At 34.8% G+C, this 17,579-nt stretch overlaps 1 protein-coding gene across 15 annotated transcripts in view; it reads right to left on the bottom strand.

Annotated features, from left to right (window-relative positions):
• The window catches only part of LOC5580270 (glutamate-gated chloride channel), a 305,234-nt gene that overhangs the window by 169,058 nt on the left and 118,597 nt on the right, over positions 1-17,579 (bottom strand). The window lies entirely within an intron of this gene.

The following is a 17,579-nucleotide window of genomic DNA, read 5'->3' as shown; positions in this document are numbered from 1 at the left end:
ATTTCTCATCGTAATTGGCTAATTTTCATCACGTCAATCTGTCATGAAACGGCTTACTTTCCTGCACTGAAGTATGCAGTGTGCGAATAGTTATAACACAACTGAAACCAGTGCTGTAATGATTCATTACGCAACGCTTTCTCATTACGCAACTGTTTTAAATTGTGTAATGAATCATTACACAACCATTTTTCAGAAATTGTAAAATGATGATGAATGCATTCCGATATTATTTCTCAAGTGGTCTTCTACGAAATTGCAAAAAATGTTGTACGTAACTCGTTGCAGAACTCGATTTTTACAGCCCTTGTCGTAGTTATCCTACTCGGCAAGCCTCGTAGGATACATTTACGACTCGTGCTGTAAAAATCATAATTCTGCAACTTGTTCCGTAAACTACTATTACCCTATTCTAACAAGGATCGTAACAGAATTCTTACGTCATCTGTGGTGAATTACAAGCATGAATTGGTCGGCGTTAAGTCAGAGTAGACCAAGCGACATTTTTCATATTTTGAGAAAAATGGGTTTAAAGTTAAACGCTCTGTAATTTTTGAACTCGTTGAAATTTTGGTTCAATATTTTTACACATCTTTGTGTTACTTTCAAGTAATATAATGTGAAGTGATAATCATGAATAATCCAAACCTGTGATAGAACGATTTTTGATGGACTATGTGTACTTGGTCCACTCTGACTGAATCGATTAAGTTTTCAGCTCAAACCGCTTTTTAATTCTCAAGAAAATTTGAGGTTTGGCTTCGATGCATCGTCATCTTAAATGCATATTGTTTTTTTTTGTTGGATTTGGTTAAGATCCTTTTTTTGGTAGATTCCTGGCTGAAATCCTAAAGTAAGGTAGCTGGACTCTATTCTTAGTACTTCTTATTCACTTTGGTATTTTTTTAAAGCTCAGTTGGCCAATTTAGCGATGAAACCCCCTCGAAGCCAAAGTGAATCATGAAAGTGCACAAGTAGTTATTTACCCACCAAGGGTCGTAACAATATTCTAATGTCATATGTGGTGAATTATAAACATAAATTGTTATTGCGAATGCCAAGTATATCTGTTGATTTCTTCTGCGATTTAGAGGGCTTTACAGCCAGTGTTGATAGACTCACACTCAAATCTCAATCAATACGCTCTCCCGTGAGAGCAAACTCATTAGAGATCTGCTTCGCAAATCTCACGCTTGAGGTTTTGTGCAAAATCACTCAATCAACTCAAACCGTAAAACATGAATCAGTCGCAAAATTCGCCAAAAAATCGTGAAACCCGATTGTTGATGTTTACGTTAGAAAGGATTACTATAATTTTACCAGATTAACAAGAAATTATTGCCGTGTTTGAGTAAACTGTGAAAAAACGAGACAATGAGTCAAAAAAGTGAGCCTACTCATCCATGATTTTGTGACTGCTGAGTTGCGTGATTGAGGACTCACGCATGAAAAATCTCAAGCGTGAGTTATGAGAAATCGAGTTTTTCACAACACTGTTCACAGTTCCGGTTTAGTTCATACTTTCAGGCGTTCATTCGCATGCGAATGAATTATTAATCATAGAAAACAATGATTACATTACTGAAGATGCCCTAAACGTCCTTGCATACAACGAATGTACACACACTTTAAAATAATTGGCTTTACTCATTATAATAGAAAATAAGCCCAAATCTATCTACCTTTTGCGTGGTACTAATCATCAATTTTTTAATCATGATTAACTTAATACTCTGCAATTCATAATCTTGCATAGGTAAATTTCTAAAAATATAAAGTTTTTTTTTTTATTTAAGATATTTCTTGAAATTGAGTATGTTTTGAGTCGATGTCTTCTGCAATGATTTAGATATTGTCAAAAATATTAAAGTTTCCAAACAAAAATGTTTTGCCCTTATTTTTATTTTAATAAACATTTGTGAATTCCATGTAGCAAGCTTAGTACAATCAAGCTATACCAACTATTAAAAATTAGTTATTAAAAAATTGCAACGAATGTTAGTCAAATTTGCAGTTGTGACTAAAATCCTGTAAAGTTTTCATCATAATCGTTTCATATTTAAGTAAGATATTACTTTTCATATATGATAAATTTAGAAGAAATTGCATATGTTCTTACCGATAAAGTAAGCCACATTGGTAACATTACCATTCTACTATGACGATGTCTCATCCGCATTGAAGACTCTCTTCGTGTTTCATCCACCACATATGTTATGAATTAAGAACGACAACGTTATTGCTGTACAGCTCGTATACATGTATAATGCTGCCTACATTTGTAGTGATTTTTCCGCATGCTCGCGCTCGTGGATGTAACTTATTACCAACGAGGCGGAAAAAGACCAATTTAAAATCAATTTTAGCGCCGTTTTGAAGTTTCGCTTCGCCACCATTCAACTCTGCTGTATTCTGACGGAGTGACGTAAGTGTCATATCATATTTTTGATTTGTTTCGCCATCAATGATAAATATGCGGTGTATATGCAACATGGAATTAGAATAAATAATGCTCAACAATTATTCTGGAATGGAAGGTAATTTACCACAACTACAACTACTCAATGGTTTGTATTTGGAAGTAAAAAATGTGCTGAATAGTGAAATGGCGCTTACGTCACTTCGTCAGATTACAGCAGTACTGCACCATAAATATTTTCGACGGTAAAAGTCACGTAGCCCTGAAGCAAATATATATATGCTGGCGCTTCTTTGTGGCGGCAGCACTTTCATTCGACAAAATATTCAAAAATATTTACGAAATTTTCATTTCCTCAACGCTACAACCGCGGCCAAAATTTTTCTAGTGGGAGGTGAAAGTGAAAATGACAGCCGCAACCGCGAGTGTGAACTTGCCATCGGGATAATTTACGTCTCGCAAAACGTGCGAAAACAAACTGCACAAAATAGAAAGTTAGAAGACAAAACTGAGATATTTTTAAGAAACGGATATTCTTAGATGTATACATGATGTCTACGAAGAGAGCGATTTGTATTCTAAATCAGAGAGTAATCTTGGAATGTCTTCATTAATTAACCACTGAATTGAGCGTGGAATCACGGAACTCGTTTCGTTTCTCGCAATCTGCATAATCCCACTGCCACTAATCTACCTAATGAAATTAAAATGATAATAAACATTAAACTTAATGAAGTAGGGCGTAGTGCACCAGCATATAACAATCAATCTCAGTGTGCTGTGCATCGCCTAGAGAGCAGAAGCCGTGGCCAACTGTGCAGCATCAGCTAGCTCATCGTCATCATCGTCGTTGTCAACTGTAGTAATCATAATGGACCAAAGCACAGTGGTTTGAATCGTATAAAAATAGATCATCAGCTGCTGTTTAGGTGTGAAATACTGAAAACATTAGTAAACTATGCTCAGCATGTGCTGGACGATTTGAAATCAAGTGTTCGATGTATAAGTATAAATATGCGAATATTATTAGGCTATTAAAATAGGCAGGACTTTTGGGCTGATCATTCAGTATGAATATCGGAAGAAAGAATTGCGAAAATAATAGTCAACAGGGAACAAGGTAGAAGTCGGCGACTTCGTGGAAGACCACAAATACGCTAGCTCGTCCAAGATCGTCGAAGTTGGAACTGGCAATGGCTTGACGCTACGCTGTAGCCATCAAGGTAGACAGTTAATTTTTGTAGGAAAACAATTGATTAAGATTTTTTTCATTTGATAGTGGCTTTTTCCCTGTAGTTACGCCCATGGTGTGCAACAACTTTTCTGAATATAGTTTAGCAATAATTTCTCTTTTTGACACTATGAAAAGCTGATGATCGTATTTTTTCACTTCAAACAACTGTGCAAAGCTCTGCCCAGCTGGCTCGGCATACATTTGTAGAAGGGGACTGGCAATTTAAAAAGTGCAGAAAGAACAATTTAATTAAATAATAAAATGTTCGCATCCCCCCAGACCGACCAACCGACTCGGGGTCACAGTTTGCTGCCTCCGCGCGCATCAAACCACAACCAAAGGCGCGCCCTCTCTATGTCGAATAGGAATTTGATTCAATTTTTCAGCGGGCGGAGGACGACAACACTCAGTACCAAAATAATAAAAATTTAATTACGGCTTCAATTACGCGTCCCAGCACCGCATAATCGATGTGGAAACGAGTCTCCGATAATGATGCTGGGCGTTGAAGGTATCAAACGAATTTTAATGCGTCTCTGGGAACGCATAAAATGTGCTCATACCTAAAACAAGATCAAAGTAGAACTTCTGTTTTATTAAAAAATTTAAAAGCATCTCGCACAGATTTGCAAGGCGCCATTTGTTGAACCCTAATTCATTTATCGCAGTGAAGCTGTTTTCCCACGTCGTGATAAATTACGCAACTCACACGTGCCCGAAATGAACAATTTCAGCGGAGTGACACATTGTGAATGTCTCTCGCGGGTAAAATTAAACGTGATTTATCGGTTCTACGTTGGGAAGTTATAGAGCCCGGTGGCCCACATCTCACATTTTCTTTTTTTCGTGATTCCTTATTCCCACTGGAACGTGAATTGCTTTCATTAACACAACTTTAAATGAAAAATAACGCTTTTAAATGAGTACCTTTTAGCAAACAAGGTTTAATTAATCTCGAAAAATTACAAAATTCCGATAAAGATGTGTTTTAATTCCTATTTTGTACTATACCAAGAAAGGAACTTCAGAATCACCTTTGTTACATTTGGCTTGAATGCCCTCAATGTGATTTAAGTTAATATGTTTTAGCATACGTCATAGATATTTACTGTATCTTATCATTTTGTTGGATTCCCTCTCATCGTGATGACATTTGTACTCAGTGGCGTAGCTAGGGGGCACGGTGGGTGCAATCCGCACCAGGCCCCGAACTCCCAGGGGCCCCAAAATCCCAATTCTCAAAGTATTAAACGTTTGACATAACTTGGCAAGCATAAGTTTTGGAGGAGAATTGGATCAGCGGTGTACATGGCCCCATGATTATCTCTTATTTATAATAAATTCATGGCAAGCATTATGCATTCTCAACATTTGACAAGTTTTGATGATGATAAATGTTGGGGAACATGTTTCGGGCTTGAAGACCCTGTTTAGCGATTTTCTATACATTTCTCAACTTTTGCACAAAACGAATGTTCAGGAAAACTTAGGCAAGAACATTCGTCTCTAATTGATTCCTTCGGCCTAGAAGAGTATTTGAGCAGGATATCTCTGCGGGGAGAGGCGGGGTGCGTCTTGTATAATATGTAGAACCTGTCCTCTGATTATTTTACGTACCAACAAATATTGCTGTTTAATAGGCTTAACGACAGACACAAATATATTGGCATCCGGTAAAGTTAAATCTGGGTAAAATTAGAAAAACTTTTGCTGAAAACTAAAATTACGCAGGTTTTGATGAAGATAAAAAACTTGAGTAGTCAAAAATTTAAAATTATTTGAGAATCCACTCTCCCATATGTTTTTTGCCATCCTTACCATAAAAATAGTGTTCTACGAAATTTTCAGCTTTCTAGGTGGTGATTTAAAGGTGGCCCAAAGACAATGTAGGTTTATATAGAAATTACCATCCATGGTGAAATTTTAAGAAATGTTCCAAACACGATAGTACTGAAATGTAAGTACAAACAGCAGAAAACATATTAATGAGTTGGTTTGCTTAATATAGGATTATAGCCCTGCAAACATGTACAAAACTCCCAAACAAAATTAGCTCAAAAGGTATTTGTTTCTTCAGCAACACCCTTCATTTAGGTTTTAAGAATGAGTTTTCAGTATGGGGTGATAAATTTTACTACATTGCAGTACTAGCGTGTTTGGAACATTTCTTAAAATTTCTTCATGGTAATTTCCATATAAACCTACCTTATCTTTGGGCTACCTAGAAAGCTGAAAATTTCACAGAACACTATTTTTATGGTAAGAATGGTAAGGAGCATATGGGAGATTGGATTTTCAAACATTTTTAAAATTTGAATCGCCCTAATGTACACCGGCTCTACCCCATTTGGCATAAAGCCAATTGGCATAATGCCGTTTGGTATAATGCCATTTGGCATAATGGCCATTTGTCATAATAGCCATTTGGCATAACGGCCATTTGGCATAATTCATAAAAGAAAGCAAATTTTTTTTTCTGACACTTAAAAATGTTCAGCCATATGTTAGTGCTTGAAATTAAAATAATGTTCGTCTAAGACTAGTAAAGTTTACTGATAACAGGGATAAACATTGATCATGATTTTTCACTCAAAAAAAAAGTATGTAAAGCACAAGGAACAACTTTAAGAGGTACATGTGGCTTTTTTAAGTATATGACGAGTAACATCTTATTTTGAGAATATCGTTGGAGATTTGCCGTCAGAGTCTTTCAACGATTGGTGTTAATACTGCAGTCCTTTTATGTGGGAGGTTTATTATTCGTGTAGATGGAGATCCGTTGTCTGTAAGATAAATGATTCCAATACAGCATCATGAGCATGTATTTCTGTTCAAGAATGGTCAGCAAATAGTTGCGTACAATTTGACTAAAAGAAAGAATTGTCCTCAATCCCATGTGCGTCGTTCAATTTTCAACATAATAAGACTCTTTTAAGACTACTGTTTTCGTTATATTTTTAAACAAGAAGTTTAAGTGGCAGATCTTAGTCTCCTGTCTTTGCACTTCAACAAGGAGATTATTTTTGAATTTTCAGGAATTAAAATTTGTTTAAAAATGCGTAATATTGGTGCACAGTGATTCATTCAGATTAGTTTATTTCACCTTCTTTATCACATGAGTTGTTCTTTTTGGTTTGCAGTTTAGCATATCATAACTTTTATATCGTTTTGATACATAATAAGAACAATTAAGCGCTCAGTGAAGTATAACTTATCAAGAAGCACATAAAATAAATATATCTGTATGATTTCCAAGCGTTATCGAGTATAGATTTTGATTCTGCAACATGAATAATTTAAAATATATAGAAATGTATGAAATTCTTATTATTCTTACTACGGACAGCTCATATAAATCATAATAAAAAATGTCAAACCCTCAATTGAAATCACACAACCACTAAGCTTTCATAGATATCTTTGAGAGATGCTTAATAAAAAGAGCCTCAAAAATGGAATCGATTGATCATTTAGTGCGAAATGTTTCTTTTACTAAGTCTGGAGCTTGCAGCTGTCTGGAGAATTTGAATCAGAACCAAAGGCAAATCGATGTAAATGATCATCGATCTTGGCGTGCCTATAAATCACTCCGCTGCAAGCTCAAAAGAACAGCTTATGTTTGAAAGAAGGTAAAATTTCTAATGCTGGATTATTAATCGTGTAGCAACTAATTTTTGTAGCAATTAAATCACCCCAGTAAACACACCATCGTATATGATGGGATATAAGAGTACAAATGTGGAGGCGATATACGTACATCTTGCATGCAGCCTTATGGCGCATGTGCGTATATTGCCTCCACATTTGTACTTTTATGCGCTATCGTATACGAGTTTGTGTTTACTGGGACCTCTCTTGAATTTTTCCTTCTTTCGAGCATTGGCTGTTCTTCATACCTAATTTTTGTTCCCTCAAGGATGGAAAAAAAATTAATGAATAAAATTTTGGCTTTAACATTGATTTTTCCAAGCGAGCTTTCTCCCTGGCGTTAAATTCTATACTTTTCATATTACTCTCTTTGTTGAAGCGATACGAATGAGTTGGGCTTACTCTACGAGTGGCGTGAGGTGAGAATTATTGATCTCGTATAGCGAGGAGACAATACTGCACTCGAGTGAGGTGTCCCCAAAGGGAATAATACCCATAGCTACTTGGAAAGCGCGAGTCGGTACTCGGACGTGATTTTTCAAATTATGCCAAACGGCCATTATGCCAAATGACCATTATGCCAAATTGACTTATGCCAAACGGCATTATGCCAAATGGCATTATACCAAATGGGGTAGAGCCAAACGTGGCCCTGTTGTAGGTATTTAAGTAGTCTCAGATTGGATTTTCAATGAACTCTACCCAAGTTTGTAAGCCTCCATAAATCTGGAGCATTTCTGAACTTTGAGCTTGTACACATTTCCTTACTATTTGTCAAAAATATTTTTTTAGTTTCTCATCGTGTCGTTTTCATTTGTTTTTTTTAGCAAGGTAAAATTTGTAAAATTTGTGTATCACGGGACACCCCCACTACTCCTCCTCCCCTTGCAAAATTTCAACGTCTTATACAAAATGGGTGTGTTTCTATTCAATTCATGTGGAGTTTTCGGCATGTTTGAGAACAGGGTGGAGAAGGCGGTGTGGTGATTATAAGGGAGGATTTTTTTTTTACGAATTTTTGAAAACCGATAATTAAATGAATAAAAAGCGAAATGAAGGCCATCTTTAGAAACCTGGACACATTAAATTGTTTTATTCCAATTCACATGAGAACACCATTGTTTTTTTTCCTTTCTCTATTTATCATAGAAGCAATACAACTATTTTTCAAAAATCAGAGGATTTTACCGGGCGCATGCGATGATGAATATGACATAATACTGAACTCTTCTAAATCACTTTCACTTTGCAACCAGCTTTGATTTATTTTCTCAAACCGGTTTTTAATACGATAAGCTTTCTTCCACTTTGTTACAAATTTACACTCCAATTTACATAACTTATCTTTTAGCTCTTGAAAGGCGTGGACGACTTTTTCTACGTTTTTGATCATATCTTTTGACTCAATAGACCAATTCTCAAATTTTTAACGGTTTTATAAAGGGGATTAGTTGCACTTTCATATGCATCCACAAGAATTTGGATACCGGTGGCCAATTTGGATACATGGCAGGAAATGTAGTGTACACCTCCTATTCCACGAGTGGTTCTTGGTAAAATTTCATTATATTTCGAATGTATTTATGTGAACGTATATGAATATAGAATGTATGAAGTCTAGCGATGCCATGTGGATAGTTTTTGAACCACAATAATCACTTGACCATTTGACATGTTCTTCTTACTTACTGACAAGTTCTTTTGTGAACGAACTCTGGGCACAAGGGCAACTGAAACCTGATTCAAAAGGAAAGAAGGTTTGCCAGAGATTCCTCCAGGAATTTAGTCCGCTACCAGATTTTCTAGAGCGGTTCCGACAGGATCCCAGAAATACCTTCAGATATTTGTTCAGAAATTTTGTCAGGATCCAAGGATTATTTCAAGAATGTTTGCAGGGATATTTCTACAGAGATTTCTCTAGCGTTTTCACCCCTGAGTTTCCGCCGGGATGCCTTCAGTGATTCCTCCAGTAAAATCTATACTGGGAAATCTACAGGAATTTCTCCAAGGATTCTTCAGAGAAATTTTTCAGGAATTCTTGCAGAGATAACTTCAAGGACTATTTCAGAGATTCAAGATTTTTTCAGATTAAACTACGTCGTTTTCTTCAATGTTTATTTCAGATATTTCTCCAGAATTTCCTCAGGTTATCTTCTCGAGATTCCTTAGAGAATTTTATTCAAAATTTCCTGCTGAGATCACTCCAGGAATTCTTTCGAGGATTCCACCAGAAATTCATCAAGGATTCTACAAGAACTAACTGCATGAACTCCTAAAGGGATAAGGATAAGACCTAAAGACCAATACATATAATATCTCATGTTAAGCATTGTAGAGATAATTTTTCACATTTCAAATACATTATATGACCGAAAATTACACCAACGTGATAAGAAATGGTCTACAAAATCGCACATAACTTTTGATTAAAAAACATACACCTCTGATTTTTTCATATTTCGTGTAAAACTAGCTCAGCTTTTCAGTGGTGCAAATTTTAGAATTTTAGAATAGGTGGTTGCGAACACCATGAAAATTCAATTTTCCCGATAAAATCCAATATGGCCGCCGAATTGTGTTTCTCATCCGCTCATTTTAAATCACTAATTATGCCAAACGACTTTAAGCCTAATAACCTTATGCCAAACGGCCTTATGCCAAACAGGGTACAATAAAAGATTCCTCCAAGAAATCCTCAAGAAATTCCTATAAAGATTCGCCAATGAATCCCTCCAGAATTTCATCAAAGAGAACAAGAATTCTTCCAGGATTTCCTTCGCGATTGTTCTAGCGATTCCTCTTGGAACTCTTGTCCTAAAAAAGGTTTATGAGAAATCCCTTGATAAGTTTCTGAAGGGATTTGTAGAACAATACATGGAGGAACCTTTAGGGGAAAAAAATCTAGAGAAATCCCTAGAGGAATTCCCGGTTAAAGAATTACTATAAAGATTTTGATGGTAAATCCCGTAGAGAAATCCCTCAAGAGATTTTTCAAGAGAAATCACTGGCTTAATCCTTGGAGAAATCCCAGATGAAACCTCTGGAGAAATCCATAATATAATTTCCAGGATAATTTCTGATGAAACTCCTGCAGGAATTCATGGGATAATCTCTGGAGGAATTTCAAGAGGAATCCCCGGAGGATTTTTTGGAGGCCTAGAACGAATCCTTGGAGAAATCGCTGGGGAATCGCTGGAGGATTATATGATGGAATCCTTAGTGTAAGATGTAACTCTGGGAGAATTCCTGGAAGAAATTCTTGATGAATACCTTGAGGAGTTTGTGAGTGGAGGAATTCCGGAAGAAATCTCCGGACCACTTGGGGACTTGCTTGTATGTATCCGTGAAGGAATCTTCGGAGGAAATTCTGGAGAATTCACTAGATAAATATTTTGAGTAACCCTTGAAGAGATTGTCCTAGTGAAAATCCTGGAGGATTTTCTGGATAAAGCCTTGAAAATATATCTGATAGAATGCTTGTAGAGTTTTTCCTGGAGTAATCCTTGGAGATAGCTCTGGATAATTTTCAGAAGAATCTCTGATGGAATACCAGAAGAAATCGCTTGAAAATCTTTGTAGAAACCTTCGTAGAAATTCCGGGGAATTCCTGGAAGAATTTCTGAAACAGAACCTGGAAAAAATCCGAATATTAAATTGAGAAATATCCTGAAGAGCATTCATCAAATAAAATTCTGCCTGAATGGGTTCTGGAAATTTCCTTCAGGTTTTTGGAAATGATCCCATATCACACGGACATCGGGTGTCATTCGGTCAAAACCACAATTACATCGACAGTAATTTTCATTATTTTTAAGAGTGTACGTTCAGTAGAATACTAAAGGATACCAACATACAATTTGTTAAACTAAAATTTGTAAAATTAACTTTGAAGAATAGCTTTATTGGAAAATTGATTCAGTTATTTAACCAAAAGCATTTTTTTCATTACATCGTTAAATAGTAGTAAAACGATGCACACAAAACCGATTACTATTTTTATAATTAATAAAAAAAACAGCTTAACCAGGGTGTTCACTTTTTAAAATAAGCAGTCCTTTTAGGTCACCAGAACAAGCTTCGGCCAGAGATTTAGCTTCGGATTCAATCACATTGATTTCATATGAGAGTGGCCAACCCAAGTAACACCGAAAACATCTTTCTTTTCAACAGACAGTAAATGATGTTGTATAAGTGTATTATATGCGAATACCATGACAGCTTGTGTGATGTTTAAGTCTTAAATTAGTATTCTCAAAACATAACATGTCCAAACATTGAATCAAAGATTGACAAGCTATCTACGTAAAATTATAGCTCCTTGAACGTTTATATAACTTCATTTGTTTTGTATTCTTTCTTCTAAATATTAATCACAATAAGCTCTAGAGATGTATTTTAAAATGATCGTCAACAAAATTCAAACATCATCTTGAAGCTACATTGTCATGACCGATTTTTTCTTTTCGACCTTCGCAATTGTTGTTTACTCCCGTCTACCAATGTTCACTTCATAAACGATCTTGCGGTCACAATTAAAGCTTACTATCAGCTGGTAAAAACTCCACAGTTAATAGAACACTGCATCTTTTTGAAGCATTCTAATGAATAATGACCTGCTGGAGTTTTAACGTTTGGCCAGAACTGCTGGATGCTGACATATTGAACCAGGCTGAGTGTGAATGGATATTCTAGTGACTGTTGCTTGACGGCTAGCGTGAACATTTTTCCAGAAACCCCGACCTTTAATTGATATACAGGTGTTTTGTTTTAGCCGCACTTTCTCAGTTTGTCTCACATTCAAAGATAGAACTTAGCTTCATTCATGTTTTTCTGCAACCGAATCACTATGGTCCATTTATTCCCAACAGTCCGCCAGCAGCCTTGTTAAGTGTTTGGTTTCATTTATTTTTCTGGAAGCCGCAAATCCATCTATGTCTTGCTTGATTATTCTCGCTCTCAATGCATTAAAAAATACGAGTTACTGCAATGATTGCGTCCTTAAACTGCAATATTTACAAACAAATATTATTTTGTTGTAATGATTGATTTCGGTTCGTTGTAAAGTATGCTCTAATTTAGTTATTTTCGTGTTATAACAACAATCACAATACATAATAATAGCCTATTTGAGAGAAAATTTCAAACATGCTCATAAGGTGTATTATTGATGTATATTATAAGCTCTTTTATAAACGTCGAATTTGATTGTTGTCAGGACATAAATAGAGCGTTATGATAACACATATACAAATTAAAGCTGGACTAGTAGAGTTAGAAAATACATACTACACTACTGGCTAAATATATTAACCTATGGCAGCAAAGACTTGAAGTAATGGATGCGAACTCGGTGATCTTGATAAGAGACATTATAATAATAATAATGTAACAGGGCAATTTTCAGTTATTTGTTTTTTTATTACTTCGGATTTATATCGTACGATGAACCAGTATCTATTCATTGAATAATAAATTTGTGCTGGTAATATAAGCTGTGTAAACATTTTTCAACGGCACTGTAAGCTCGTGCCATATTGTTTTCTTTGTAAACCAAAACAAATATTTCGAAAAAAAAACTACAATTCTGACGATTTAGTATTTTCTTTTTTAATTACTTCACTGGCGCATGAATTTTGTGAGGGTGAAACGAAAAATTGCACCATATATCTTGAGCCGCATTGAAAATATGACTCTCAATGCTGATTATAACGCATTTGCCCAATGTTTCTGTGATTTGACATATTTATGGGGATCACCGATTTCATCACTTGGAATTTTCGTTTGGGTTTCAGTAGCCATATAAATTCCAAACATTTTGTTTGTCAATTTTCTAGAGTTCACTACGCTAGGAATGTTGTTGGGTTCGTTCTAACTTGAGAACATACAAAGTTTGAAATACAAATGTTTTCTGTAAGTTCAATAACTTGCAAATAATATATTTCAACTAATATAGCTTGCTGTTATAGAATTGTATTTTCCAAGTCATATAACTTGAAATGACCTCGATACCAACAAAAACAAGTGGTTGAAATATGCTTGTCTTTTGTGAGTATTTATTACTAACAAAAAACTATATTATAACTAATAAATTTTCTCCTTTCAACCGTTGCTTCAATTATGTTGGGAGTACGTTAATAAATTGTGCATTGCACATTTATTTTAGTTCTATGAGTTTGTGTATCTATATGCAAGATGTTATATAAGCCGCCATGTTTTGCGCTTTTTTAGCTATACAAGTGCTTGATATTAAGTCAATAATACAAGAAAAATACAATCGAATATGTTTAGAACGTGATTTTTTAACTTTTATATAGCAAGCTGTGTTACTTGGGAAATTAGATGTACGCTGACCAGACAAGACGTATGGGAGTTTAAATTATAAAGTAAGAATAAGCTGTACTGAACACAAAATGTTTTATGCTGATTGGCTGTGTATGCGTATGGCCAAAGCCGGTGCACCTACCCTAAACAAAATTCATTATGTCGTGTTTTTGTATGTTAATTTCGTCAAGCTTAAAATATCGAAGATTCATTCAATTAACTCAATTAAAAAAGCTTAAATTTATTTTTACTTGTATCTGCCATTTTTTGCTGAAATTTCTGACTGAAATTTTTTTTTATAGCAAAATATTGATGGTTAAACAGAATTGCTAGTGCGTAAAATTATAACAAATGTTATGTAGAAAGGATAAAAGTTATTGGGTTTTAAGTTATGAAACTTGAACATTTCCACTAATTTTTGTTCTGTATCTCATTTATTATTTGACACATTGAAAAGTTGAAACTTTCACTATTAAATGATATTTAGATGCCAATAGTGGTCAAAGCTATTAGGTACTACTCTTTTACGTTTTGAGCTCTCTGTGATGAATCTTAATGTAGAGAATTATAAAAGTAGATTTGTGTATTGTAACTTTTAATTCTGCCCTAATTGCTAATCTGTTAACAAATACGAGTATTTCAATCACCGCTTGCAGTTTTCTTCAGTGTTGGTAGCAGGGTTGTTAACCCAAGTAACACCGAAAACATCTTTCTTGGCAGAAGATACAAGAAATTGTTATATAGGAGTTTTATAGGTGAAATCCATGACAGCGTTGGTCATATTAAAGTTATAAAATAGTTTACAAATAACATATTTTGCCCAAACTTTAAATCGAGGAAGTCAAATTGCCTAGGTGAAATTAAAGCTCGTTGAACGTCAATATAACTTATATAGGACATACGATGCACTTTTCACCTCCAATCCATAATCAGTTTTCCAGATGCATTTTACAAGAGTCAAATTTTTACAACGTGACCTAGTACGTACACTATAACCTGCACCATTTACCCACTCCCGTTTGCGATGCTTATTCCAAAATTCTGATGGCTCTACCTCGCGATGGCAATCGAAGATTATCTTCAGATGGTAGTAAAACAACATACCACAATGTTGTTTCGTATCTTTTAAAAGCATGCTACAACCTGCCAGAGTTTAACTGTAAGATCGGATGATGGATGCTGGCATACTGACTATGTGAATCATGCTGAAAACAGAAACTACACAACAAACACAAAACTACACTTCAGAATCGGCGGCATTTAATCGAAAGGCAAGCGTTCTGGCCTGTTTTCTGGAAACGGCAGCTTTCTCTCGAGCTAACAGATATAATATGAATAACTTTCCTGTGTATTACTGTGTTCCATCCTTGGGAACAATTGACTATGTTCCAATTCATTGAATGTCTGTTTACTGCAAACTTCAAAATTTCTCAACTCTTCACATCTTCAAAATTTGTTTAGGAGACGTAGATAATCTTTTCACGCGCTTGATGCAAATTTATTTGATAAAATTCGAGCCGTTGTATGAGTTGAATTCGTCATTATTGCTGTAATATTTACAAACAAATTAAGTTTTGACGTTTGATTTATTTTGATTTGGGAATTTGAGAAGATGCTGTTATTAAGTTATAAAGGTGTTATAATTACTATCGTGGTACAAAACAATAACTCATTCGAGAGTAGTTTGTGAACATGCTCTAATGATGTGTTATTGACGTATATTATAAGTATTTTTATATTATATATACCTGTTATTAAGCTGTGAACATCTAAATCCAAGCAAGTTTTTATTGGTTAGACTTGATACATACGACAGCACCGGCCAAAAATTTGAAACAATGCTAGCGAGTTAGAAATGCCATAAATTTTAGAAAAGGGATTGGTTATGCGGTTTGGATGTTGATTAATTTTAATCAAGAAGCGCCGAGTACAATTTTAAGTTAAAGGAATATATTATTAATTTGGATATATAACTAATACATATTAACCGTTCTAAATATTTTCTAACGTCACTGTAAGCTTCGTGCCATATTGTTTTTATTGTGGATCAAAACAAATCTAACCAAAAAAAAAATACTTTGGCATTTTTTTATTTCGGTTTCCAATTATTTAACTGGCGCATGAATTATTGGAGAGTACAACTAAAAGTTGCACCATAGATCTTAAACCGCATTGGAAACATGACGACCATTGTTAAATATGATGCTTTATTTCATCATTTAATGACTTGATTTTCATTATTTGATGATTTGGCATAATTAAGAGTCTCCATTAATGGAATTATTTTTTGGAGTCTTGAACCTAGCCATAACAAATCCAAACATTTTTTTCTCCAATCACGTGCAAAACAACGTGATAAGAATTGGTTGTGAATAGTTTGGTATACAAATGTTTTTTTTTTCAGGTTAAATCACTTGAAAATAGCTACATTACAACTAATACATCATGCTATTATATAAATGTATTTTGAGAGTTATATTACTTGCATTATACTTGATTACAACATATGCAAGTAGTTGGAATATGCATGTATTTTGTTAGTGTTTATTGCTGTCAAAAAACCTCATTATAGCTTGTTACTGTTTTATACTTAATTGATATTTTTATTATGTTGAGAGTACGTTTATAGATCGTTGATTAAACAAAATCTTAGTTCTTCATTTTGTATTACGAGACATCTATAAGATGTTATATAAGCCGCCATGTTTTGCGCTTTTTAAGCTCTAGAAGTTTTTGATTTTTAGTCTGAAATGCTAGAAAAATACAATCGAACATGTATAAACTGTGAGTTTTAAACTATTATATAACAAGTTGTGTTACTTGGGTAACGTTAATCAACGATTAACGCCGATAACGTTAACTTTGTTACAGATCAACGGCAACGCCGTTGCGTTAATTTTCGTGGTTGTTAGCGTTAACGTCAACGGGTTGCGTTGAATAAACGTCAACGTATACCGCTAACCATTGCGTTGATTCTCCCAGGAGCTTTGAACAAAAAAAAACACCTTCTTTAAAACGACATTTATCTTAATAATCTCGCCCCTATTTGTACTGTGTTTCATCTATCTATCTATATATATATAAATAAAAATGAAATGTGGTTTGTATGTCACAAAATGGCGAAAGAACGCGTCTACGGACTCACCTGATACTTTTACTGTTGGATTCGACAGGGGATGCGACGTGTTCGTGCGTAAGAAAAGTTTAGGAAAAACGCCGTAAAAGTCGGAGAAACTGGATGAAACTAAACTTTCATATTGTATGGGGTACTGCAGGGCATTTTTCAACAGCCTACTTGATGGCAAGGCGAAGTTTGCCAGGACCACTAGATGATAATAAATTTGCTAATTATGTTGTGTAAATATTTTATTTTCTGTTTTGTGCAATTGTAATTTATAAGCACGTTCAAAATTACTAGGGGAAGTGGTGGTAAAATGAACAGGGGTGGTAAAATGAACACCGTGCCTTTTACCGAGAAAAAACAAATTTCTATGAATTTTTATCACGCACGAACGATTTAGAGCATAAATCTGAGTGTTTGAGTTGATACGTAGGTCAATTGAAGTGAAAATATCAACGAAAACTAAGATTTTAGAAAACCACGTTTGAAAATTAGAATAGCCATAACTTTTAGCTCGGAAGACTTGAGGTTTTCCAGTGAGGTAAATATGGGGAATGGGTTACAATCTGGGAGGGAGGCACAGATACTACACACGAAATATTAAACAAATTTTTTCTCGATCCGCAAGATAACTCCAGTTTGCCAACGACAATCAAAGCAGACTTGATGAAAATCGCTAGTTTTCTTTTATTGTGTACCTTCGATCTTTCCGGACTAACATGGAAAACGGGCCACAGTATTCTATGCATTCAATATCCATTTTTATTTGAAAATGTGAAATGATGCGTATTTCAATACTTTGTATTCAATCATAATAAAAGGTGTTATCGTGACAT

This window comes from Aedes aegypti, chromosome 3 (assembly GCF_002204515.2).
Source record: "Aedes aegypti strain LVP_AGWG chromosome 3, AaegL5.0 Primary Assembly, whole genome shotgun sequence".
In the NCBI taxonomy this organism is placed as follows: Eukaryota; Metazoa; Arthropoda; class Insecta; order Diptera; family Culicidae; genus Aedes; species Aedes aegypti.
The sequence above is the reverse complement of the archived record's forward strand: the minus strand, read 5'-3'. Positions and strand labels throughout refer to the sequence as shown.